At 41.6% G+C, this 27,215-nt stretch overlaps 1 protein-coding gene across 2 annotated transcripts in view; it reads left to right on the top strand.

Moving 5' to 3' along the window:
- Positions 1 to 27,215, top strand: part of LOC129819426 (roundabout homolog 3-like) — a 306,994-nt gene that overhangs the window by 121,460 nt on the left and 158,319 nt on the right. The window lies entirely within an intron of this gene.

A 27,215-nucleotide genomic window follows, 5' to 3' on the forward strand; every position in this document is an offset into this window, starting at 1 on the left:
GACTGAGGAGTTTTTTTAAGATATGAAAAGCAACAGACAAAATCCTAGCGTAAAACTTGGTTCAGTCCGTTTTCCAACAGACACTGGGACACAAATCACCCAACAGCAGTACAATGACCTAAAACACAAGGCCAAGTATACACTGGAGTTGCTTACCGAGACAACATTGAATGTTCCTGATTGGCCTAGTTACAGTTTTGACTTAAATCGGCTTGAAAATCTAAGGCAAGGCTGTCTAGCAATGATCAACAGCAAACTTGACAGAGCTTTAAAAAATATATATATATAATAAATAAATAAAAGATGGGCAAATATTGTACAAACTAGGAGTGGAAAACTCTTAGAGACTTACCCAGAAAGACTCAAAGCTGTAATCACTGCCAAAGGTGATTCTAACATGTATTGACTCAGGTATTCAACTGATAGGTATTCAACTGAAAGGTATTCAACTATCTAATCAAGATATATTAGTGTTTGATTTTCCATTCATTAATTAACATTTTTCTAATATTTCTTCCATTTTGAGAGATCGTTGACAAAAAAAATACAATTTAATCCCACTTTATAACACAAATGTGGAAAAAGTCAAGGGGTTTGAATACTTTCTGAAGGCACTATATATTTTTCTACAAAATTAAGGACAATCCCCTGAGCTTTAAAGATTAAGTGTCTTCGGTGATCTGAATTACCTCAGAATTCAAATAACTCAGTAGCAGTTACATTGCCAATACCAACCTACCTATTTACAAATTGAAATGTTAGGGTCTCACTGTGGGCAGAAAACTAGATTAAGGTGTGCACCTTATATATAAACATGAGAGGAACTAAGCTCAGTCACTCACCTCATCATATCTTTCTGAGATCAATATTGACAATTGACTCTCAGAGCCAGCTACCCAATAGTGAGGCATACAACTCTTCCTTGTAGGAAGAAATATTCTTTCTGTTTGCATAATTTATTTTAATGACTTTCCCCTGGATGAGTGCTATAGAAATTCATTTTAGGTATCTCTATTCATTCTCACCTCTGGCTCCAATCCCCTAATAGGAGCTCAGAGTGTTGTAGCTAGCATAGTGCTAAAGCCAGGCTGGCGCACAGAGATAACAGCTATCGTTAGCATTAACATAGTTGCGGAGGCTAACGCCCCGACAGATGTCGACCCTTGTCATCGCTGTCACTTCTCTCTGCGGTTGGCACACACTGACCCTTTCACTGTCATCCAATCCCCCACTGTTGGGTGGTTTAGCATTAGTGCCAACTCGCCATGATCACTGAGACACAACCTCCCGCGGTTCACAGGTCAATCGGTGGCTACGCTAAGTGTTAAGCCCGTGCAGCTGGACAAGAAATTTGCCACCTGGCAGCCTGACAGACAGGTCCAGCCCTCCAATCAGCACCTCTCCTCCGTTTCCTCTTTCTCACCCCTCCAATAGAACTTCCTCTGGAGAAAACTGACAGCCCTTTTTTATGACTTGTCAACTCGCCAGCCCCTTGCTTTTCACAGTCCAGAACGGAAACACTGGAAGATAATTGGCTAATTTCATAGCTTGGATGTTTTCTCTCCAGTGAAGAAGAAACTCTGTGAAGTGTGTTGAACAAATGAGCTGGCTGCCAGCATGTCGTTGTCATGTTGTATTCTGAGTAGAAGCCAGAAACTAGTGAGGCTCAATGGAGTTAGCAGAGCTAGCCGTTAGCAATGAACAGATCAATTTGATCCGATATGACAGTGCGGTCCTTCTCTTGAGTGATGAGGTCGGAACTGAACTCAATATTGGTCCAACTTCTCAGGGCAGATGTCCCTTAAGGTGACACAATCGAGTCACTTCATCCCAACTTAGTGTTCAGTTGACCTCCAACATACTCTGTGGTCATTTTAAGACTAGCTGCCCTACTGTGTTCAATTGGCTTGTCTATGTCAGTGTTCAACTGGCATGAAAGAGCAGACAAGGTCTGGGGCTGTTTAAAAGACACTCAAATTCTGAAGTCTACTCTGTATAAAAATGTATCAAGAAAATTGTGATTAAAAAGAAAAGCTGTGCAGCCATTGACACCCAACCCAATGTTTTCACGTAGTGTAATTCTAATGATCTGTGGGGATTTTGGCTCTTTTTTCACATAATGGAAATATAACTGGTTAATATATGCTTGAGTGTATTTCAGGCTTTCTAACCCATTTGTCTGTTCAACATGGACCATAGCACTCAAAGGAAGATCCGTCAGTACATAACATGGTCACTTTAGCTGCGGGGTAAAAGACCTAGCATCTGTTTGTCTTTTGGCGATGTTTCAATAAGGAAGCAGTGATGACTGGCGAGACCAGGGACCGATGCAGCTCGTGTCACATGACTTGGTTGTCCGGGCGTAAATCATTTGTTGTCTACACTGAAGCAGTGCCCAGACCAAAGCCCCAAAACAAGCAGAGATTACATCTAAGCAATGTGTTTATCTACGTGGATTTACTGTACCTGTTTGACTGATGTGTTTCCAAGTGTGAACATGTGGGTCAAGTCTGTGTACCATGTACGTTTGGTATTGTTTGCATATTTCTCTGCTTCTGTTTTTATGAATGAACGATGTTCGTGTGAGCACGTAATATGGCCAGTCATTGATGGGCAGTGGGCAGCTGGCGCCCTGGGCTCTGTCTGTGTAAGTGGACAGGTCAGAAAGCTGAGCATTTCAATCACACACTGACTGGCACTGATACACACAGCAAATCCCCCAAGACGCTTTCCTCAACACTTCTAGTATCACCCAGAAGCAGAATAGACCATAGCTGGCTTTCAAGTATTCTGAGAACATAACATTACTTTGTATTTGTGCAGTAACTACTATACACAATCATTGAGAACATACAGTATATATGTATTCCTTTTTGTGGCCTTGTAGGAAATTTCTAGCCTATCTGTTCAGGAATCTTAATCAGTCATGAGCTGGGCTATTGCCACCAAATGGAATCTTTATAACAATATAATATATAATATAATATAGGGCCGGGACGATACCAGTATCGCGATACTCGTTAGAATCGCGACAAAGAAAGACAAAACGAATCGGATTTAAAACTGCAATATGTAACTTTTTGGGAGACCCGACCAAATTCACATAGAAATGTCAGTTATAGATCTGTCATTCTCAATGAAATCAAGCGGTAGATCTGTTCTATGTGTGCTAAAGTATGTCTAAGTTTAGTTTTTGTGTTTTTTACTTTTGTTTCTGTACACCACCTTCAAAAAGATGCAAATACAATATTCTGGTTTATTGAAAAGATACTTCACAGCAGTTTAGATGGTACATTGATTCTTTACACTCTGAGGGCTTATTTTGTAACATAAAATTAGGCAAACTATTATAATTTTAGCAACTAGAAAATGGCAGAGTGATTTCTGCACCTTTCTTCCACAACGAACTGCGTCCCACAACTGCGTCCTTTTGTTTGGTTTTGTGCTGTACGCTATATCGGTTTCTCACCATTTTGACCGCACTCTGCTGTCTCTTCACAAGGGAGTGCGGGATTGACTGATACACCCAGTATTGTGTTGAGTGCCCCCTTTAGTTCCATTAGAGACAACCGTGGAGGGTCTGTTATTGCATACAAAAGACACTCAACATTTCTGTTGCAGTGTTGAGAACTTCTGTTGAAGTGCATTAGCGTTTCAAATCTACCATTACTGGACCCACTAAGGCCCTACTAGAGGGTGAAGTAGATACTATTAGATATTTGCGAAATATTTATAATCAGCTGAGGTTAGTAATGCCAGCCATTGTTGTCAAGTCTGTGATTGGATTGTTAACCTAATATAGTGACCATTTGAAACATTACTTTCAATTGTATGTGTGGACTGGGTCTGGTTCATTCTGTTTTGATTGTATTACTTTGTATTAAAAACACCAAATTGTTCGAAAATGAAATTGCTATCTTGATTCATTCCTTAATTTTTTGTTTTTAAAATGAAGATGGAATGAATCAGCATTAAACCAGCAGACTTCACAGGGAAAACATGTCTAAGTATAGGCTGAGATGATTATTGGAATCCTGCTTCTTGATCCCTAATGTTATTTCATCAATGCACTTTTAATTGCCTTGTGGACTGAACTGCAAGTGCAAGATATTGAACATGACAATTTATTACCATTACCTAAAGATTCAGGACCGAAGTAGCTCTCTAGCTCAGTGGAGGGCTGGCAGACTTTTGGCCCAGGAGTTGAGGAGGGAACATGGGATTTGTGTGGAGGCTTTCCAAATGCCCTACATATTAATCAACATTACATTACAGTCATGGCAGGGCTGTAGAAATGGAAATTAGACCGAACAGCAGTGTCTATTAACTCTGGTCCTGCGGATCCATTGTGTATGCTGGATTTAGCTACGGTATAGCATTAATGGGACACTTTTTATATTTGGTTGTTTAACAGGAACCCAGTTAACTGGGAAGCTTTGAACATAAATAATTGAAATAAATATACTGTCAGATGAGATGCACATTCAGATGCATACTACAGAATTGGGACAGTGATCATTTTGATGTTGTTTTGGCTCTATATTCCAATACTTTGGATGTGAAATTATAAAATGACTATGCGTTTGAAGTTCAGAATGTCAGCTTTAATTTGAAGGTATTTTTATCCATATCGGTTGAACCGTTAAGAAATTACAACACTTTATGTACATAGTCCCCCCATTTTAGGGGACAAAAAGTATTGGAAAACATTCCTTTGTATTCGTATTAAAGTAGTCAGAAGTTTAGTATTTGGTCCCATATTCCGAGCATGCAATGATTACATCAAGCTTGTGACTCTACAAACTTGTTGGGTGCATTTTCTGTTTGTTTTGGTTGTGTTTCAGACTATTTTGTGCCCAAAATAAATGTATGGTAAATAATGTATTGTGGAGCCAAATCAAATTTGTAAACAACAGGTGTAGACTATCAGGGAAATTCTTACTTATGGGCCCTTCCCAACAATGCAGAATACAATTTTAAAAAACATATATATATATATATATATAATAATAATAATACTAACAGAAAAATAAATAAATACACAATGAGCAATGATAGCTTGGCTATATACATGGTGTACCAGTACCAAGTCAATGTGCAGGGGTACAAGGAAATGGAGGTAGATATGTACATATAGGTAGGGGTAAAGTGACTAGGCAACAGGATAGATAACAGACAGTAGTCAGCAGCGTACGTGATGAGTGTGGAGATGAGAAAGCGTGTGTGTGGTGAATGTGTGCCTGTGTGTTCGTGTTATGTGTGTGTGTGTGTGTGTGTGTGTGTGTGTGTGTGTGTGTGTGTGTGTGTGTGTGTGTGTGTGTGTGTGTGTGTGTGTGTGTGTGTGTGTGTGTGTGTGTGTGTGTGTGTGTGTGTGTGTGTCTTGTTGATGTTGAAGGAGAGGTTGTTGTCCACGTTGAGGGAGAAGTTGTTGTCCTGGCACCACACTGCCAGGTCTCTGACCTCCTCCCTATAGGTTGTCTCATCGTTGTTATTGATCAAGCCCACCACCGTTGTGTCATCGGTAATGCAGCCTTTTATATTTGAGATTCTTCAACGTAGCCACCCTTTGCCTTGATGACAGCTTTGCACACTCTTGGCATTCTCTCAACCAGCTTCATAAGGAATGCTTTTCCAACAGTCTTGAAGGAGTTCCCACATATGCTGAGCACTTGCTTTTCCTTCACTCTGCGGTCCAACTCATCCCAAACCATCTCAATTGGGTTGAGGTTGGGTGATTGTGCACCTCAGATTGAAGCCCAAATAAATGCTTCACTGAGATCAAGTAAAAGACACATCTAAACATCAACTGTTCAGAGGAGACTGCGTGGATCAGGCCTTCATGGTAGAATTGCTGCAAAGAAACCACTACTAAAGGACACCAATAACAAGAAAAGACTTGCTTGGGCCAAGAAACATGAGCAATGGACATTAGACTCGTGAAATCTGTCCTTTGGTCTGATGAGTCCAAATGTAAGATTTTTGGTTCCAACCGCTGTGTCTTTGTGAGACACAGAGTTGGTGAACGGATGATCTCCGCGTGTGTGGTTCCCACCGTGAAGCATGGAAGAGGAGGTGTAATTGTGTGGTGATGCTATCTGTGATTTATTTAGATTTCAAGGCACACTTAACCAGTATGGCTACCACAGCATTCTGCAGCGATACGCCATCACATCTGGTTTACGCTTAGTGGGACAATCATTTGTTTTTCAACAGGACAATGACCCAACACACCTCCATGCTGTGTGAAGGCTATTTGAACAAGAAAGAGAGTGATGGAGTGCTGCATCAGATGACCTGTCCTCCACAATCACCCGACCTCAACCCAATTGAGATGGTTTGGGATGATTTGTACCGCAGAGTGAAGGAAAAGGAGCCAGCGTAAGTGCTCAGCGTATGTGGGAACTCCAAGACTGTTGGAAAAGCATTCCAGGTGAAGCTGGTTGAGAGAATGCCAAGGGTGTGCAAAGCTGTCATCAAGGCAAAGGGTTTGAAGAATTTGAACCTTTGAAGAAATAAAACCTTTGAAGAATCACTTTTTTGGTTACTACATTTACATTTACATTTAAGTCATTTAGCAGACGCTCTTATCCAGAGCGACTTACAAGTACATACATTCATACTTTTTTTTTTGTACTGGCCCCCCGTGGGAATCGAACCCACAATCCTGGCGTTGCAAGCGCCATGCTCTACCAACTGAGCTACACGGGACTCAATACTACATGATTCAATGTGTGTTATTTCATAGTGTTGATGTCTTCACTACTATTCTACAATGTAGAAAATAGTGAAAATAAAGAAAAACCCTTGAAAGAGTAGGTCTGTCCAAACATTTGACCGGTACTGTATATAAAAAGTAAAATAAAAACTTGTTTTGGCTAATAGTCAGTCCATCAGGCACTTGTGAGTGTCAGTTGGGTTACTGCATGTGTGTGATGTTGGGCTGAAGCTACTGACCCGGAAGCTTGGCTCTTTCACTCCACCCAGGCTTTTGGAAGGGATGGTTGACAATTAGCTTGTCATAGTGGATGTAAGCAATGTCCCCACGCTCTCTGCCAGCTTTCGTTAGCTGGGATAAGTTTTTCCGCCTCTGGCACACAGCTTCAGAGAAGTCCTCGTTGAGGAAGTTGTAGGTTCCTCTCAAGTTATTGGCTCTCTCCAGAACAGCCATCTTGTCCTTGAACCTTAGGAACTTGGCTACTATCGGCCTGGTTTCTGTCACCTGGGCTGGTTACAGTTTTTCCAGACCTGTGGTTACAGGCTTTCAATCTTCCTATGATCCATCTGCAGCTTTTCGGTGATCATTTCTCCTGGATTGCCTTTCTAGATAGTCTGTTTTCCCAGTCATCTGTAATAGTTCACAGACAGTGCTGATGTTATCTCGTGTGGACTTACAATTTGTTGTCATCTTGCTGCAAATCTCTTTCAGGACATCCACCTCTCCCTGGGAAAACTGCAAACTATTCTTAAGGTCTTGTAAATCTCTGGTCAGATTGTCCATTGTTTTGTTGGTTGACTCCACTAGTATTTGGACAAAGCTCTTGAAGCTATTTTCCTGTTGCTTTAACAATTACTTGTATACACATTTTTGTTGATTTAACTGATTGCGCACCTATGATAGCATTTGATAGCACACTGTCCTCTCCATTATTCCAGCCTTTTTTAACTTTAGGGGGCATGACGGTAGCAACGTAAGCTGGTACTGATACTCCATGCAATTCCAGCCAGCACAACTCGCAGGGCAGCAACAAACTTTTGGGCACAAATGTTATTTTAGCCAAAATAGGGATTATTTATTATGAGAGGGCCATAAATATTAACTGGTAATGCTGCATACTCCAAGAAGATTAAGTTCTCACATTTCTGGTAAAAATAGTTATAAATTGCGCAGGTGGACTTACTTTTGAGGACACAAGCTCAAGTACATAGTGCAAATATTATTTATTTCCTATTCAACAAAAGATGGATCAATAGGGCTTGCAATGACTGAGATGCTTGCTAAATATATTAACAATCAAATTATAAACAACTTACAATAAGATTTCACCTTTCTCTTAACTGTGAAATAAATATGATCATACTTAATGACAATACACAAAGTGGTTTTGTCCGCCTGTGACAAAGAGAAAGTGGCCTTTTTAAAATTCAAAAAAAATATTTTGAATTTTTTCCTGTCGAGAGCTATAAATCCATCTGAGAACATCACAACGAGATGACTGCTTTTGTTGCATCCATTAGATTCTCCCGTTTCATATGCGCTCATGCAAGCACAGCTGTAAGGTTCCTTTGTCTGGATAGGCCAAACAATGTGACGTTCTGCTTTCTATGATAATATAATATGTTGTGTGTCTGTGGACCTCACAGCTGCACTTGCAATAGCACATTAGAATCGGGACAACCAATGCTTTTAGGGAATGTAAAACAATTGATGTTGCGCCGTTCACAGAGCTCGCTGTACACAGAAATATCTGTCAGGACCAGTCCAGAAACGCTCAAAGTACCCTACATAGGGGACTTAACATCTATGAGGCTTTAATCAGCCACAAGCCCAGGACTATCTGCGATCCCAGCCACAAGGGCTAACCGCGTCGAGGGCTGTGTTCAAACTGTTAAGGAAACCTGGCTAGCTTGATAGCTAGCAACTAGGCTAGCTTGATAGCCAGCAGCTAGGCTAGCTGCTTTGCCAAGCAGCAGCTCTTCAGATTTTACGGTTTAGGGACTCTGGCCTGACAGATGCCGACCTTTGACCTCGAGGTTGTACACCTGCTCTAAAACATAGCAAAACAGGTGTGGGGGCCACTTCGTGTTGCAGCCACCTAATAGTTTTTCTGGTTTAGCACTCCAAATAGCCCATTACCTGTCTAAACTTTGCTAGCTACAGTACAGTGAAAAAGTATTTGCCCCCTTTCAGATTTTCTTTATTTTTGCATATTTTTGATACTAAAAGATGATACTAAAAGATGGCGCCGACAGAGATGGTCCCCTCGCTTCGAGTTCTTAGGAAACTATTCTAACTCAGGCAAGCAAAACCTCAAGACCTAAATATTAGAGATTGAGCAACAGCTGTTGTTAACAAAGAGACACACACCTCCCCCTTGAGCTTACCCGACGCTGCCGTTCTGTGGTGACGATTTAGTTTTTATTTAGTATTTCGTTTTTTTATGTTTTTACACTGTTAACCCCAGGAAATCTTAAGTCTTATTACATACAGCCGGGAAGAATTATTGGGTAAAAGAGCAATTTTAACTTACCAACATTACGACCAGGAATACGACTTTCCCGAAGCGGATCCTCTGTTCGGACCACCACTCAGGACAATGGACCTAATCCCAGAAGCCGACCCAAAACAACAGTGCCGCAGAAGGGGCAGTCGAAGCAGCCACCTGGTCAGATTCCGTGGACGGCACATCACCCACCACTCCCGAGTATACTTCTAGCCAATGTCCAGTCTCTTGACAACAGGTAGGTAGAGGAAATTCGAGCAATGGTTGCCTTCCAGAGAGACATCAGATATTGTAACATTCTCTGTTTCACGGAAACATGTCTCTCAGGATATGTTGTCGGAATCGGTTTAGCCACAGAGATAAACACCTCTCTGGGAAGAGGAAGGGCGGGGGTATATGCTTCATGACTAACGACTTATGGTGTAATCATAACAACATACAGGAACTCAAGTCCTTCTGCTCACCCGACGTAGAATTCCTTACAATCAAATGCCGGCCATTTTACCTACCAAGAGAATTCTCGTCAGTTATAGTCACAGCTGTGTACATTCCCCCTCAAGCAGACAACAAGACGGCCATCAAGAAACTTCACTGGACTATATGCAAACTGGAAACCATATATCCTGCATTTATTGTAGCTGGGGATTTTAACAAATCAAATTTGAGAACAAGGCTACCTTCATTCTACCAGCATATTGATTGCGCTATGCGCATGGGCAATACCCTCGACCACTGCTAACCTAACTTCCGTGATGCATACAAAGCCCTCCCCTGCCATCCCTTCGGCAAATCCGACCACAACACCATCTTGCTCCCACCGTCTTATAGGCAAAACTCAAACAGGATGTACCAGTGACGAGAACCATTCAACACTGGTCTGACCAATTGGAAGTCACACTTCAAGATTGTTTTGATCACGCGGAGTGGAATTTGTTCCGGTCAGCCTCAGAGAACAACATCGACCTATACGCTGACTCGGTGAGTGCATTTATAAAGAAGTTAATTGGAGATGTTGTACCCACTGTGACTATTAAAACCTACCCTATCCAGAAACGGTGGATGGATGGCGGCATTCGCGCAAAACTGAAAGTGCGATCCATCGCATTTAATCATGGAAAGAGTTCTGGGATTATGACTGAATATAAACCATGTAGTTATTCCCTCCGCAAGGCAATCAAACACGTGAAATGCCAGTACAGGGACAAGGTGGAGTCGCAATTCAACGGTTCAGACACGAGACGTATGTGGCAGGGTCTACAGGAAATCACGGACTACAAAACAAAAACCAACCTCTCCTTCTCCGTGGCCGACGTGAGTAAAATATTTCAACGTGTTAACCCTCACAAGGCTGCTGGCCCAGACGGCATCCCTAGCCACGTCCTCAGAGCATGCGCAGACCAGCTGGCTGGTGTGTTTACGGACATATTCAATCGCTCAATATCCCAGTCTGTTGTCCCCACATGCTTCAAGATGGCTACCATTGTTCCTGTACCCAAGAAGGCAAAGATAACTGAACTGAATGACTACCGCCCCGTAGCACTCACTTCTGTCATCATGAAGTGCTTTGAGAGACTAGTCAAGGATCATATCACCTCCACTTTACCGGTCACGCTATACCCACTTCAGTTTGCATATCGCACAAACAGGTCCACAGACGACGCAATCGCCATCACACTGCACACTGCCCTATCCCTTCTGGACAAAATTAATACCTATGTAAGAATGCTGTTGTTCATTGACTACAGCTCAGCATTCAACACCATGTGGAGGGTGTGTACACCATGTGTACCCTCCAAGCTCATCATCAAGCTGGAGGCCCTGGGTTTCAACCCTGCCCTGTGCAATTGGGTTTGCAGACGATTTACCAACGATTACCAACAACGATGAGACAGCCTACAGGAAGGAGGTGAGGCCACTCGGAGTGTGGTGTCAGGAAAACAACCTCTCACTCAATGTCAAAAAAACAAAGGAGATGATCGTGGACTTCAGGAAACAGCAGAGGGAGCAGCCCCCTATCCACATCGAAGGGTCAGCAGTGGAGAAGATGGAAAGTTCCTGGGCATACACATCACGGACAAACTGAAATGGTCTACCCACACAGACAGTGTGGTGAAGAAGGCGCAGCAGAGCCTCTTCAACCTCAGGAGGCTGAAGAAATTTGGCTTGTTAGCCAAAACCCTGACAAATATTTACAGATGCACAATCGAGAGCATCCTGTCGGGTTGTATCACCGCCTGGTACGGCAACTGCACCGCCCTCAAGCGCAAGGCTCTCCAGAGGGTGGTGCGGTCTGCACAACGCATCACCGGGGACAAACTACCTGCCCTCCATGACACCTACAGCGCCCGATGTCACAGGAAGGCCAAAAAGATCATCAAGGACATCAACCACCCGAGCCACTGCCTTTTCACACCGCTACCATCCAGAAGGCGATGCCAGTACAGGTGCATCAAAGCTGGGACCAAGAGACTGAAAAACAGCTTCTATCTCAAGGCCATCAGACTGCTAAACATCAATCACTAACTCAGGCTGCTGCCTACATTGAGACCCAATCACTGGCCACTTTAATAAATGGATCACTAGTCACTTTATTCAATGCTACTCTAAATAATGGCACTTTATTAATGTTTACATATCTTACATGACTCATATTGGGGTGGCAGGTAATCTAGTGGTTAGAATGTTGGGCCAGTAACCGAAAGGTTGCTGGATCAAATCCCTGAGCTGGCAAGGTAAAAATATTTAGTTCTGCTCCTGAACAAGGCAGTAAACCCACTGTCCCTAGGCCGTCATTGTAAATAAGAATTTGTTCTTAATAACTGACTTGCCTAGTTAAATAAATGTTAATTAAATATCACATGTACAGTATATACTGTATTTTATACCATCTATTGCACCTTGCCAATGCCGCTCGGTCATCGCTCATCCATATACTTACATGTACATATTCTCATTCACCCCTTTAGATTTGTGTGTATTAGGTAGTTGTTGGCGGATTGTTAGATTACTTGTTAGATATTACTGCACTGTCAGAACTAGAAGCACAAGCATTTCGCTACACTCGCATTAACATCTGCTAACCACATGTATGTGACAAATAAAATGTGATTTGATTTGATTTTAATGTTTTTAGATCTTCAACCAAAACCTAATATTAGAAAAGGGGAACCTGAGGGGAGGCAAATACTTTTTCACAGCACTGTACATGTCCAAACTGAATAACATATAACATTTTCCCTCAAAGTTGCTCTAAAAGAATATTGTAAATATGTCTGGTGTTTGTTTTTTATATACTGTATATAAATCCCATTATCCATCCTGTTGACTATTTATTCACCAGATGGCGCTACATTTTTAACAAGCAATTATTTATCATGTTTGATCGGGATTTAGTCCCTCAATCCTCTAATTCAATAAGGACTTACATCCTGCTTTGAGGAAACATTAGTGGTCTTATATCCCAACAACATCCTCGAACAACAGTACCCAACATGTGATGCGTCCCCAAGGAACTGTGTCAGACGAGCTTATATTACTCATTGTCATGCTCAATTGGTCAACCCTCACGCCCCCTGCCCAGAAAGTAACCATTATTCAGTTAGACGTCTTGATAGGCCTTGCGTGCTTTCTCGTGATAGACCCATTCACCCTAGGTTCAAACCAGCTGACTCTCTCAGGGTGATAGGCAGGGGCCATTGTCTCCTGAGCAACTATCCACTAACTTTGCATTGGGTTCCCTCCAGGGAGAGACTTTCCCTCTGTCTCCCAGGCCAAGGCTGTTCCCTCAGGCACCACACATCCATGGCTGGGCTGAATGAATCATAAAAAAAGGAACAGGGGAGCAGCAGAACAGTAAAATGGGCTCTACATCTCCCATCTCCCCATTCCCTCATCTCCATTCCTCCCCATAGGCTGCCGGGGCCATTGTAAATCAGGGACAAGCCCGAGCTGAGGGGGAAGAGAAAGGCGACATTAAAGTGGGAACTATGCCCCAGAAGCCGGGCTTTATGTCATGATTGGAAGGACAGGGGGAGTGTGGGAGACAAAGGCAGGAAGGGACAGGGATGGAGAGGGAGAGAGAGGGACGCACACACACAGAAAAAGAAAGAACACTGACTCAGCTGGGAGTGGGTTTAACTATGACACAACTACCACAAAAATATATGGAGGAAGGGTAATCCACAAATAATTGTGAGCAAACAGGATACGTTTTTTATATTTTTTTAATTTCCCCCTGTTGCAGAGGGAAACAAAGTAATTTACAGGGGCGTTCTGTCAATGCGCCATTCCATAGCAACCACTTACCTACCCCAACCAAACAATGTCCTTGTATTCACAGGAATAAAGGCCCCTCCGTCTCCTGTAGTACAATGACAAAAAATATGTGTATACAGGAGGTGGGATGTGAGGTGAAACAGTGGACAGATGGGCTATTATTTTATTTTTTGGTGTGTGTGTGTGTGTGTGTGTGTGTGTGTGTGTGTGTGTGTGTGTGTGTGTGTGTGTGTGTGTGTGTGTGTGTGTGTGTGTGTGTGTGTGTGTGTGTGTGTAAAAAAACACCAACATACAAGATAATTGGCCCATCCGCACCAAGGCATCCCCTGGTTCACTGTTATCCTAAAACCTTGTTGGACTGGTGTATACTGTATAGCCTAACTGTTGTTTATCCATTCTGCCGTGGCAGTTTTACTCAATAGCTGCTTACCTTGCTCTCTCTCTCTCTCTCTCTCTCTCTCTCTCTCTCTCTCTCTCTCTCTCTCTCTATCAAATCAAGCCAAATCAAATGTTATTTGTCACATGCTTCGTAAACAACAGGTGGTGACTAACAGGGAAATGCTTACTTCCTAACAATGTAGGGAGAAAGACCATAGAGAAATAATAGAAAAGTAAAACACGTAATAATACAATTTATAGTAAATGCACAATGATTAACGATAACTTGGCTTTTATACACAGGGTACCAGTACAGAGTCAATGTGCAGGGGTATGAGGTAATTGAGGTAAATTTGTACATATATATTAGGAATAAAGTGACAGATAAACAGTAGCAGTATTTTATTTATTATTATTTTCTATTTTTACTCTGCTGTTACTCGCTGTTTATTATCTATGCATAGTCACTTTACCCATACCTGTACATATTACCTCAATTACCTGGACTAACCGGTGCCCCCGCGCATTGACTCCGTACCGGTATTGAATTTTTTACTTATCTATTTTTTACTTAACACTTATTTTTCTTAAAACTGCATTGTTGGTTAAGGGCTTGTAAGTAAGCATTTCACGGTAAAGTCTACACATGTTTGATTTGATTTGACGAGTCAAAAAAGTTTGCGCTAAAAGGGTCAATGTAGATAGTCTGGGTATCTATTTGGTTAACTATTTAGCAGTCTTATGGCTTGGGGGTAGAAGCTGTTCAGGGTCCTGTTGTTTTCAGACTTGGTGCATTGGTACCTGTTGCTGTGCTGTAACAGAGAGAACAGTCTACTGTACGACATGGGTGGCTGGAGTCGTTGAACATTTTTAGGGCCTTCCTCTGACACCGCCTGGTATAGAGATCCTGGATTGCAGGGAGCTCAGCCCCAGTGATGTACTGGGCCGTATCAGGAGGTATTCTAACTCAGGCAAGCAGAACCTCAAGACCTAAATATTAGTGCTTGAGCAACAGATGTTGTTAACAAAGAGACACACACCTCCCCCCTTGAGCTTACCCGACGCTGCCGTTCTGTCGTGACGATGCATAGAAAAATCAGTTAGATATATATTATCCATGTCCTTGTACAGCCACGACTCTGAGAAACATAGTATATTAGCGTTTTTCCAGTCTCGTTGATAGGATAGTCTCGAACGGAGCTCGTCCAGTTTGTTCTTCAGTAATTGTATGTTTGCCAATAGAATGGAGGTTAGAGATAATTGATGTACTTGCCAACACATCGGCCTCTCTTATGCAGCATTTTTTTTTGGGGGGTCTTAGGGCCTGGTCCGGGGTGAGCAGTATATCCTGCGCCTCCGACTCATTGAAGTAGAAATCTTTATCCAAATTGAGGTTAGTGATCGCTGTTCTTATGTCTAGAAGCTCTTTTTGGTCATAGGAAACAATGACAGAAACATAATCTACAAAAGAAGTTAATATCAGCGCAAATAAAACATCAAATAGCAGAGTTGGTCAGGAACCGGTAAAACGTCTGCTTTCCATTGCAGTCCATTCTCTCTCTCTCTCTTTCTCTGTGACATTGTTCACCATCCCTACGGCGGTCTCACAGACCACTAAACAAGCTTTTGCAATGTTTTGCCCTCCACCCCTGGAACTATTCCTACACGCTCGCCTATCATTTCACATTTTACCCCTGAGCGGTTGAAGGGGACTGTTGACAGCCTCAAAAGAAGGTGAGGAGGAGAAACTGTAGTGTTGCTTTCAGACAACCTGCCACATTCGTACATCTGACATTCAAGTAGTAGAGGGAACACTGAGAGACCTTTGAAGTATATACAGTAGCATAGTTGGCGAGAAATGAGATTCATTTCAATACACATTTAATTGAAGTGTTTAAGGTTCTCCATGTTTGTGTCAAACCTTTTTCAGTGTCCTGTTAAAGATTGAATAATCACAGCATTTACAGTTGAAGTCAGACGTTTACATTCGCTTATATTGGAGTCATTAAAACTCGTTTTTCAACCACTCCACAAATTTCTTGTTAACAAACTATAGTTTTGGCATGTTGGTTAGGACATCTACTTTGTGCATGACACAAGTATTTTTTCTAACAATTGTTTACAGACAGATTATTTCACTTATAATTCACTGTATCACTATTCCAGTGGGTCAGAAGTTTGCATACACTCAGTTGACTGTGCCTTTAAAGAGCTTGGAAAATTCCAGAAAATTATGTCATGGCTTTAGAAGCTTCTGATAGGCTAATTGAAATCATTTGAGTCAATTGGAGGTGTACCTGTGGATGTTTTTCAAGGCCTACCTTCAAACTCGGTGTCTCTTTGCTTGACATCATGGGAAAATCAAAAGAAATCAGCCAAGACCTGTCTGGAACCAGCCAAGACATGTCTGGATCATCCTTAGGAGCAATTTCCAAACGCCTGAAGGTACCACGTTTATCTGTACAAATAATAGTACGGAAGTATAAACACCATGGGACCACGCAGCCGTCATACCGCTCAGGAAGGAGACGCGTTCTGTCTCCTAGAGATGAACATACTTTGATGCGAAAAGTGCAAATCAATCCCAGAACAACAACAACAGACCTTGTGAAGATGCTGGAGGAACAGGTACAAAAGTATCTATACCCACAGTAAAACAAGTCCTATTTCGACATAACGTGAAAGGCCGCTCAGCAAGGAAGAAGCCACTGCTCCAAAACCGCCATAAAAAAGCCAGACTACGGTTTGCAACTGTACATAGGGACAACGATCGTACTTTTTTGAGAAATGTCCTCTGGTCTGATGAAACAAGAATAGAACTGTTTGGCCATAATGACCATCGTTATGTTTGGAGGAAAAAGGGGGAGGCTTGCAAGTCGAAGAACACCATCCCAACCGTGAAGCACGGGGGTGGCAGCATCATGTAGTGGGGATGCTTTGCTGCAGGAGGGACTGGTGCACTTCACAAAATAGATGGAATCATGAGGTAGGAAAATGATGTGGATATATTGAAGCAACATCTCAAGACCTCAGTCAGGAAGTTAAAGCTTGGTTGCAAATGGGTCTTCCTAATGGACAATGACCCCAAGCATACTTCCAAAGTTGTGGCAAAATGGCTTAGTCAAGGTATTGGAGTGGCCATCACAAAGCCCTGACCTCAATCCTATAGACCATTTGTGGGCAGAACTGAAAAAGCATGTGCGAGCAAGGAGGCCTAGAAACCTGACTCAGTTACACCAGCTCTGTCAGGAGGAATGGGCCAAAATTCACCCAACTTATTGTGGGAAGCTTGTGGAAGGCTACCCGAAACGTTTGACCCAAGTTAAACAATTTAAAGAGAATGCTACCAAATACTAATTGAGTGTATGTAAACGTCTGACCCACTGGGAATGTGATGAAAGAAATAAAAGCCGATATAAATCGTTCTCTCTACAATTATTCTGACATTTCACATTCTTAAAATAAAGTGGTGATCCTAACTGACCTAAGACAGGGAATTTTTACTAGGATTAAATGTCAGGAAAATCTGTGTATGTATTAAATGTATTTGGCAAAGGTGAGTGTAAACTTCCGACTTCAACTATATGAATAAACTGATGGAACCAGTCTGATCGCTATGTTGACCATGGTCTCCACCAGGGTAATGTATGAAAGCAATTAACTGCACAACAAACTTGAACAGGGTAACATTAATTTTCTCTATTTTCAATTTCTTTTCACGTTGTCTGACACATATGGTTTGAAATTCCAAGCCAATTACATAAAATTGCACATTAAAGGGGCAATCTGGGGTTCGAAAAGCAAGAAATCATTGTTTTGGTAAACAGCTGAGAGATGGGGCTAGAGAAATGTCACCACTCTCAAATGCATTAATAGATATAAACTCAGCAAAAAAAGAAATGTCCCTTTACAGGACCCTGTCTTTCAAAGATAATTCGTAAAAATCCAAATAACTTCACAGATCTTCATTGTAAAGGGTTTAAACACGGTTTCCATTTTTGTTCAATGAACCATAAACAATTAATCAACATGCACCTGTGGAACAGTCATTAAGACACTAACAGCTTACAGACGGTAGGCAATTAAGGTCACAGTTATGAAAACGTAGGACACTAAAGAGGCCTTTCTACTGACTCTGAAAAACACAAAAAGAAAGATGCCCAGGGTCCCTGCTCATCTGCGTGAACCTGCCTTAGGCATGCTGCAAGGAGGCATGAGCACTGCAAATGTGGCCAGGGCAATAAATTGCCATGTCCGTACTAAGACAGCACTACAGGGAGACAGGACGGACAGCTGATCATCCTCGCAGTGGCAGGCCATGTGTAACAACACCTGCACAGGATCGGTACATCGGAACATCACACCTGCAGGACAGGTACAGGATGGCAACAACAACTGCCCGAATTACACCAGGCACGCACAATCTCTCCATCAGTGCTCTGACTGTCCGCAATTGGCTGAGAGAGGCTGGACTGAGGGCTTGTAGGCCTGTTGTAAGGCAGGTCCACCAGCCATACTGCTCGTTCTGTGTGTGATTTCCTGCAGGACAGGAATGTCAGTGTTCTGCCATGGCCAGCGAAAAGCCCAGATCTCAATCCCATTGAACACAACTGGGACCTGTTGGATAGGAGGGTGAAGGCTAGGGCCATTCCTCCCAGAAATGTCCGGGAACTTGCAGGTGCCTTGGTGGAAGAGTGAGGTAACATCTCACAGCAAGTTTTGGCAAATCTGGTGCAGTCCATGAGGAGGAGATGCACTGCAGTACTTAATGCAGCTGTTGGCCACACCAGACACTGACTGTTACTTTTGATTTTGACCCCCCCTTGGTTCAGGGACACATTATTCCATTTCTGTTTGTCACATGTCTGTGGAACTTGTTCAGTTTATGTCTCAGTTGTTGAATCTTGTAATGTTCATACAAATATTTACATATGTTAAGTTTGCTGAAAATAAACTCAGTAGCCACTTGAGAGGACGTTTCTTTTTTTGCTGAGTTTAGCTATCTATGGATGCTAGAAAATCCATGCGATAAAAATTATAGTTTTAAACCTGTTTTGAAGTTATACAATTTTTCTTAAACTATTAGAAAAAATAAATGGGTTAAGTTTTCATTTAATGTTGAATCACACATAATGTGAAGGCCAGGGCTCTGTGCTGTGCCTAATTAATTTAAGAAACCCTTTCATACAAATTGTATGGGTATTCATTATTCAGTAAGATACATTTTCTATCTCTCATTCAGAGAACAACCTTGCAGTGCCATACTACTGAGAGTGAAATTGTTTGGTTTCTATACTGATCAAAAATATAAACGCAACATGCAACATTTTCAATGTTTTTACTGAGTTACAGTTCATATAAGGAAATCTGTCAATTGAAATAAATTCATTAGGCTCTAATCTATGGATTTCACATGACTCGGCAGGGGCACTATCATGGGTTGGCCTGGGAGGGCATAGGCCCACCTACTTGGGAGCCAGGCCCAGCCAATCAGAATGAGTTTTTCCCACAAAAGAGCTTTATTACAGACAGAAATACTCCTCAGTTTCATCAGCTGTCCGGCTGGTTGGTCAGACAATCCCGCAGGTGAAGAAGCCGGATGTGGAGGTCCTGGGTTGGAATGGTTACACACCGTCTGTGGGTGTGAGGCCAGTTGGACGTACTGCCAAATTCTATAAAACAACGTTGGAGGAGGTTTATGGTAGAGAAATGAACATTAAATTCTCTGGCCAAAGCACTGGTCGACATTCCTGCAGTCAGTACGCCAATTGCACGCTTCCTCAAAACTAGAGACATCTCTGGCATTGTGTTGTGTGACAAAACTGCACATTTAGTGGCCTTTTATTGTCCCCAGCACAAGCTGCACCTGTGTCATCAAATCATATTTGTCACATGAGCCGAATACAACAGGTGTAGACCTTACAGTGAAATACTTACTTACAAGCCCTTAACCAACAATGCAGTTTTAAGAAAAATAAGTGTTAAGTAAAAAATAGATAAGTAAAAATTCAAAATTCAAAAATTCGCTCCACAAAAGCGGGAGCTCTACCCTTTAGCTCAGTGAGGATATTGCCTGTAATTCATGGCTTCTGGTTGGGGTATGTACATACAGTCACTGTGGGGACGACGTCATCAATGCACTTATTGATGAAGCCAGTGACTGATGTGGTGTAGTCCTCAATGCCATCGGAAGAATCCCGGAACATACTCCAGTCTGTGCTAGCAAAACAGTCCTGTAGGTTAGCATCTGCTTCATCTGACCACTTTCTTATTGACCGAGTCACTAGTGTTTCCTGCTTCAGTTTTTAACATGCTAGTAGAAATTAGCTAAAACTAATTTAAGTTTCCCTGCATTAAAATCCCCGGTCACTAGGGGTTCCGCCTCTGGATGAGTATTTTCCTGTTTGCTAATGGCCGTATACAGCTCATTGAGTGTGGTCTTAGTGTCAGCATCGGTTTGTGGTGGTAAATAGACAGCAACGAAGAATATAGATGAAAACTCTTGGTAAATAGTGTGGTCTACAGCTCATCATGAGATACTCCACCTCAGGTGAGCAAAACTTGAGACTATCTTAGATTTCGTGCACCAGCTGTTGTTTACAAATATACATAGATCGCCACCCCTTGTCTTACCAGAGGCGCCTGTTCTATCCTGCCGAAAAAGCGTAAAACATGCCAGCTGTATGTTATTCATGTTGTCGTTCAGCCACGACGAGGTAAAACATAAGATATTATTGTTTTTAATGTCCCATTGGTAGTATATACGAGCACGTAGCTTGTTTATTTTATTAACCAATGATTGTACCTAGGCTAATAGGACCGATGGTAAAGGCAGATTACCCACTCCCGTCAAATTCTTACAAGGCACCCAGACCTACGTCCCCGATATCTCTGTCTCTTTCTCCTGTGAATGACGGGGATGAGGGCCTTGTCGGATGTCTGGAGTAAATCGTGGATGGAGTAAATCGTGTCTGGAGTAAATCGTGGATGGGTAATCTTGGCAAAGGAAAAATGCTCACTAACAGGGACGCAAACAAATTTGTGCACAAAATTTGAGAGGCATAAGCTTTTTGTGCTTCCGGAAACTTTCTGGGATCTTTTATTTCAGATCATGAAACATGAGACCAACACTTTACATGTTGCGTTTATATTTTTGTTCAGTATATATACACTGTTACACAGTGGTGTAAAGTACTTGAGTAAAAATACTTGAAAGTACTACTTAAGTAGATTTTAGGGGTATTTGTACTTTACTTTACTATTTATATTTTTGACAACTTTTATTTTTACTTCACTACATTTCTAAAGAAAATAATGTACTTTTTACTCCATACATTTGTGACACCCAAAAGTACTCGTTACGTTTTGAATGCTTAGCGGGACAGGAAAATTATCCAATTCACACACAAGATAACTTCCCTGGTCATCCCTACTGTCTCTGACCTAGCGGACTCACTAAACGCAAATGCTTTGTTTGTAAATGACGCCTGAGTGTTGAAATGTGCCGCTGGCTATCCCTACATTGAAATAATAAGAAAATGGTGCCTGGTTTCCTTAACATAAGGAATTTGAAATTATTTCTACTTTTACTTTTGATACTTAAGTATATTTTAGAAATTACATTTACTTTTGATACTTAAGTATAGTTAAAACCAAATACTTTTAGACTTTTACTCAAGTAGTATTTTACTGGGTGACTTTCACTTTTACTTGAGTCATTTTCTATTAAGTTATGTTTACTTTTACTCAAGTATGACAATTGGGTACTTTTTCCACCACTGCTGTTAGATGGTATACTGTTCAAGAATCTTTCAAATTCCCCTGGCAAGCTCGACAAACGAATTCAGAAAAGCACTCATTATTCTTTCACACCGATTTCCAAGCGTAACTTGTTTTTGTTTATTATACAGCTTCTCATAAGAAATATCAGTGGATATTTGCGTTATGCTACGTGGCAGAAGTAATAACCATAATAACTAACATTAGTTCTCTTTCGCTGCACAATAAGAAATAAAAGGGGTTAAATTAATTATGGGAAAATGCAGCCTCTGTTAGCTTCCAACAATCAAAGCCTGAAACGTTCAATTGCTAGATCCGCAAGCAGATAATTACTCGCCAAGTGATTGGGGTAAATACCAGTGTGTGGGGATGAGTCATGACTATTTGTTATTTCCACTCGGATTTCAGTCTCTCACTGACTCTACCTGCATCCCAAATGACACCCTATAACTTATTTAGTGCACTACTTTTTCCCCATAGCACTCTGCTCAAAAGTACTGCACTACAGTATGTAGGGAATAGGGTGCTAACTGGGAGGCAACCTCTGTTTGCATATTTCATACGGCTTGGCCTTCCGAGGAATCAATGAGAAAATGGTCAGAGATTTACTTTAAACCTGACATGCGGCTTCATCCACCCGGCAAAACTCATCTTGACCTTCCAGAATACACTGGCAAGGAGGCTCAAGACTTCTTCGAGAAGCACAGCAAGACACAAGTGGACAAGCCAACAGATCTAGGCTACTCCCAATTTGACTGGATCAATATTCAGGTACAGGTATGCTATCCACGCAGTCTAGCCTATGGCTGTGATGCTGCCCTCAGCATTATGAGGACACCCCCGCAATTGGGTAAAAAGAGCACTATTATTATTATTGCCAAAAATTTGACTTTGTTATTATTATATTGCCAAAAGTCCAGGACATTTAGACAATTATGACACTACTCCAATTAATGAACAATGGACAGTATATTGAAGTGTCATACAGACTGAAGCTTCTTCCTTGTGGGGCTACAGGGCATTGTATACCTAGAGTATATGGGCTAAATACGGCAATATAAATTGAAAGCTATTCCCCTACTATTTCTATTGTACTACTGTTTAGGATAGATGGTCAGTCCCATTTTGGCTGCCACACAATTCCTTATATATATATATATTCTTCCTGTTGATGGCTGTCCCCTTCCATTTACACTATTGAATTTATCTTCCAGTGAGGACTTGGCCTAAAGGAGGACTTGGCCCATGATGAATTATTTTGAAGATCTAGATGAGACTGCATTTCTTGTACATACAGTGGGTCCTCATTTAGTAGTTGCGTCATACTGCGGTTCAGAGTGCGGGATGCCCCTTAAGAGCTTAGTGACTTTCAACATGGCACCGTTATAGGATGCCACCTTTCCAACAAGTCAGTTCGTCAAATTTCTGCAGTGCTAAAGCTGCCCCGGTCAACTGTGAGTGCTGTTATTGTGAAGTGGAAACGTGTAGGAGCAATTATGGCTCAGCTGTGAAGTGGTAGGCCACACAAGCTCACAGTATGGGACCACCGAGTGCTGAAGTGCATAGCATGTAAAAATCATCTGTGCTCGGTTGCAACACTCACTACCAAGTTCCAAACTGCCTCTGGAAGCAACGTCAGCACAATAACTGCTCGTCAGGAGCTTCATGAAATTGGTTTCCATGGCCAAGCAGCTGCACAGAAGCCTAAGATCACCATGCACAGTGCTAAGAATTTGCTGGAGTTGTGTAAAGCTTGCCGCCATTGGACTCTGGAGCAGTGGAAACGCTTTCTCTGGATTGATAAAGCACTCTACTACCTGGCAGTCCGACGGAAGAATCTGAGTTTGGCGGATGCCAGGACAACGCTACATTCCTCAATGCATAGTGCCAACTGTAAAGTTTGGTGGAAGATGCCCCCGTGCACTAAGTGAGGACCTTACAGAAATGGTTTGTCGAGATCAGTCTGGAAGAACTTGACTGGCCTGCACAGAGCCCTGACCTCAACCCCATCGAATACCTTTGGGATGAATTGGAACGCTCACTGAGCCAGGCCTAATCGGCCAACATCGGCGCCCGACCTCACTAATGCTCTTGTGGCTGAATGGAAGCAAGTTCCCGCAGAAATGTTTCAACATTTAGTAGAAATCCTTCCCAGATGAGTGGAGGCTGTTATAGCAGCAAAGGAGGGACCAACTCTATATTAAGACCTTTCAAATTCCAAGAGAGAGTTGCCATTGTTTAAAATATATATATATATTATTAATAATACAATTGTTATCTTTAGTGTTAATAAGCCCATGGATGTGATACTAAAAATTCCTCACTTGAGTGAAAGCCTGAATTAGCCAACAAATAAAGTTAAAACAATAATTCAAAAATAGTTAATTCATCACTCAGATGTCTTATGTAATGGGCGGTAAGGCACAAGACTCATTCACAGAAGGCACAGAAACATTCACACCTCTTTTAACTTACAAAAGGATAGCCTAATAGCTTGGCTAGGTGTGAATGCTGCAGTCAGTCATCTGAGCGAGTGTAGGGGTGCAGACTGATCACTGGAAATAGACTTCCATTTCACAATGCACTTCACAATGCACTTGCAAGCCATGACAATAACGTGAATACGGACGATACCTGACGGTAATAGCGTGTCGTTTTTAATTCTTTTGTTTTAAGCCGTCCCCAAACTTTAGCCCTAACAACTTGGAATTAATGCCTAAACTGTTAACCTTTTGGATGTTTCTGTTTTAACCCTGTAACCAAAGAAAGACCCTGCGAGAAAGAAGGTGAAAAAAGAAGGTGCCTCATGATTATATGTATGATTATATGTAACCTAATTATTTATTTAAGTTGTTGTGAGACTGAAATGTTACTGAATACGTAACAACAATAAAAATAAGCATCTGGTGGTAATGGTGGAGAGTCAGGCGGAGAATGACTCGTTAAAGAGGGCGAGGGATGAGATGGTCACAATCAGGGTTGGGCGGAGTACAGGTCGACATGTATGCACTCACCGTGACTGGCCGATGTGAGTGCCCTTCACTCAATGTTAGAGTTAATAAATAATATTTCGACCTACAGGAAGCTTGGGGCCCTCTTTTTTTCAACATTAACAACAGAGTGAAAGGTGACTGTAAATACGCTACAAAGCTGTAGGCCAGGTGTAAATGGTAATGCGGCCTTACCAACTCCTTCAATCAATTGGAATACAAAAAAGCCATCCATTCTTGATGGGCTTTCAGTAGGACAAAAAAAGTTCATTTTTTAGGGATTTGAAATGAATAACGGTTGTTTTAGGTAGGCCATGTTTAAAATGCACACTTTTAGGCCTACGGCTCATTGGTGGTTATACAAGGCTACTAGTCTAAAAAGCCTACTAATGATAATGACATTACTTATTATTATAATGATAATACGAATAATTGTAATAATAACAATAAGCAGGGTAGGAGGAGCGAGCGCTGTGTGTTTAATACATTAAGAGTGTCCAACAGGTGGTGTTAGATTACAATCTTTTTTCTGAGCGTTTGGAACAGTGTAATCACCACAACAAATACAATAATGACTTACAAACTAATTACAATCCATCCCAGGCAGTCTGTTCTAACGGAAAACTGTTTAAGTATTCAATAAAGCCATGATTTAAAAACAGTCGCATGCATTTGTGAATTCAATTGCTTTTGCCGACATGTTGTGGTTTATTTATTGTTGAATTTTTCAAGGACACCTTTGATAGTTTTTTTTATAATAAAAATTACTGATTGTATTTAAATGCTGTTCGTATTTAAAGGAATGAATGACTTGTAAGCTGTGAATACATGGATGAATGAATAATATATATGTATATACACATATATTAGACGTCAACTGTGTGTGTGTGTGTGTGTGTGTGTGTGTGTGTGTGTGTGTGTGTGTGTGTGTGTGTGTGTGTGTGTGTGTGTGTGTGTGTGTGTGTGTGTGTGTGTGTGTGTGTGTGTGTGTGTCTGAAGTTTACATACACTTAGGTTGGAGTCATTAAAACTCATTTTTCAACCACTCCACAAGTCGGTAAGGACATGTACTTTGTGCATGACACAAGTAATTTTTCCAACAATTGTTTACAGACAGATTATTTCACTTATAACTCACTGTATCACAATTCCAGTGGGTCTAAAGTTAACATACACTAAGTTGACTGTGCATTTAAACAGCTTGGGAAATTCCAGAAAATGATGTCATGGCTTTAGAAGCTTCTGATAGGCTAATTGACATCATTTGAGTCAATTGGAGGTGTACCTGTGGATGTATTTCAAGGCCTACCTTCAAACTCAGTGCCTCTTTGCTTGACATCATAGGAAATCAAAAGAAATCAGCCAAGACCTCAGAAAAAAAATTGTAGACCTCCACAAGCCTGGTTCATCCTTGGAAGAAATTTCCAAACACCTGAAGGTACTAAGTTCATCTGTACAAACAATAGTACGCAAGTATAAACACCATGGGACCACGCAGCCGTCAGACCACTCAGGAAGGAGACTCATTCTGTCTCTTAGAGATGAATGTTACTTTGGTGCGAAAAGTGCAATTATATTCTTTTTTACCTTTTGTAATGTTTTTTTATCCTCCTTTTCTCCTCTTCTTTTCTTCTTCTGAGTGGAAACCCACAGATACAATGTATGAAATAATAAATTGAAAATATATGGAATATGACATTTTATACATTTAAATATTGTACCTGGAAACCCCCCCCCCCCCCCACAAAAAACGAAAAAAAAAAAAAAAAAATGGTTAACTGAAATAGACTTACTTTCAGGTGCTGTTAGTCGTAACAGCACCTTTTCGTTTAGATAAGACTTTAGATAGATAGGTGTTGAATGTCATTCTGTGGTGATACTCATACATATGTTTATGGAACATTGACATTAGTGCCACATGTACACATTACATACGGTATGTTTTGTAGCGACAGAGTGGGTTAGAAAAGCCCATATCACTGTTATTAAAAAAATCATACCACCAGCTACAGCATGCTTTCCTATAGCCCTGTTAAAGATGTTGAAAGGGCCGACCATCTTGAATGGCCGACATCCCATAATCAGAAGCCTGAGAAACCCGGGCAGCCTGTTGACACAGGGAGAGAACCGAAATTAAGTCAGGCCATCAGTGTAGCAGTCAGACAAAACGTGGGCAGCTTCTTGGTAGCAGCTTTCACCCAGCTCTGTTAGGGGAGTGTGAGACTGTAATTGCTGCCCTCTCTCCCTTTGGAGCCCAGTCGCAGACTGTGGGTATTGGAAGAGTCATTTCATCTCCAGGGAAACAAAATGATGGGAGCTCCAATTTGGTCAGCAGAAGTTGAGGAAGGGAGAAAGGGGGTGTGGAGCATGTCATTAGAACCAGGGACTTGCACACAGTATGGGGCCAAATTACAGAGCATGCAGTCGCCTTCTTTGGGCCTCCTACCCTCTGTGACTGTGGAGCCAGGCGAGGCAGCCATCTTGAGAGAGATTGACTGGACTGGACATTCAGGCTCAACCATCATTGATAGTCAACTACAATATAATCAACAACACATGTACATCCTCTAAC

This window comes from Salvelinus fontinalis, chromosome 2 (assembly GCF_029448725.1).
Source record: "Salvelinus fontinalis isolate EN_2023a chromosome 2, ASM2944872v1, whole genome shotgun sequence".
Lineage (NCBI taxonomy): Eukaryota > Metazoa > Chordata > Actinopteri > Salmoniformes > Salmonidae > Salvelinus > Salvelinus fontinalis.